Genomic DNA, 1,837 nt, shown 5'->3' with positions numbered 1-1,837 from the left:
CAACAATTTCACCTTCTAACTTTTCAAGATATTTTTCTTTTTCATCAATTTGAAGTTGTAGGGTATCAATGATCCTATTCTTTTCTTCTATACATGTCTTGAGTCTAGAAATTTCTTCATAAAAGCTATCCACATCTATAGCATCCATGTAATCATCATATTCAAATGCCATTAAAAGTTTATAGTCATTACCTCGTTCATCTTCATCACTATTTGATAGACCATCACTATCTTCATGAGTGTAATAGCTTTTCTTGTTTGCATTCTGTTTGTTGTTCCATCTAGCAGGTTCCTTTCCTTTGTCAATCTTATCCTTATGAGGACATTTCGTAGCATAATGACCTACTCTTCCAAAAGCAAAACATTTGAAAGGTAACTTACCTCTGAACCTTCCAGTACCCCGTTGAAGATTTCTGACAAAATTTGATTCTTCTTCTTCTTCTGGCACGCGACTTGCTTCATAGTAGTCTCCTTTTCCTGAAGCCTTGAAGGCAGCTTCTCTCCTGTCTGATGGACCTCCCTTTCTCATTTCATAAGCAGTTAGAATTCCGTGTAGCTGAGACATAGTAAGAGTTCGTAGATTTTCCTTTTCTTCTATTGCAGACAATTTAGATTCAAACTTGGGGGACAATGATCTTAGAACTTTTTCAACCACAATAGCCTCTTTTATTTCTTCAGCTAATTTTTTCATGCGATTAACAATCTCGTCTACCTGAAAGAAATAGTTAGCCACACTTTCATCATTATACATTCTGAGATTTTCATACTGAATCCTGAGGGTTTGAAGTTTAACACGCTTTACCTATTCATCTCCTTCGTAGCTCAAGACATTCTTGTCCCATATTTCTTTTGCATATTTATATTGCATAACCTTCACAAATTCTATTTGAGATAAGCATCCCAGCAGAGTATTGACTACTTTAGCATTTGTTTCATATTTCTTCTTTTCGGCCGTATGTGTAGGAGTAGCTGAAGGAAAAGTGTAGCCTGTATCTATGATATCCCAAACTTCTGTACCAAGAGATTTAAGATAGGCAGTAACTCTTACCTTCCAATAATTGAAGTTTGTCCCATCAAAAATTGGTGGTCTGATTTATGCTTCCCTCTCGTAGTTGCTCATGATGAATGATCTTCCTTCAAGCAATCAAGCTTCTATGAAGGACCTGCTCTAATACCAATTGTTGGAAATAATACTGAGAGGGGGGTGAATCAGTATTATCAAGTTCTTTTAATAAATCTTCCTTATTTATACTTTGAATTATTTTTGCATGTCAGTACCATAAAATAATGAGCATGAAGAAGAAAAACAGATAGTCACACCAAAGAACACCAGATATAAGGTGGAAACCCAATGTGGGTGAAAACCACCTGCTCCAATATGTCTCTATCTTCTTTCAAATTAGAAACTCCTTTTACAATGGTTTTGTACTGGTGCAGTCCTTTACCAATACGCAGGCTGCAACCTGCAGAGAGCTACAACTCTCTCTCGTTTTCCAGTCTCTCCTGGAAGGGAGCTACAACCCCCTAATTCTTTTCTTTCAAGGACCACTTTTCATAAATTTTCAAACTGGATCCATAAACATCAAGAGATCATCAAGTACAAGTAAATCACCCAGTCAACTGCAGTAACCAGATCAACAGTAAACTAAACCCAGAACACCTTATTAACAGAGAAAAGTCAGTCAAATAATTGCCTTGATACAGATATGTAGTTTTTCTTTCTCTGGCATGCGTTGCTACGCACTTCACCTTCTGTACCTCTGCGTATACCCGCAGAGATCCTTGAACTGCTCTGCATATCCACGCACTGTTCCTTTAAATCCGTCGTGTACCTTCA

The sequence above is a fragment of the Pinus tabuliformis genome, chromosome 6, assembly GCF_031772625.1.
Source record: "Pinus tabuliformis cultivar Carrire ecotype Pingquan chromosome 6, CPIR1, whole genome shotgun sequence".
Lineage (NCBI taxonomy): Eukaryota > Viridiplantae > Streptophyta > Pinopsida > Pinales > Pinaceae > Pinus > Pinus tabuliformis.
This window is presented reverse-complemented; position numbering follows the sequence as displayed.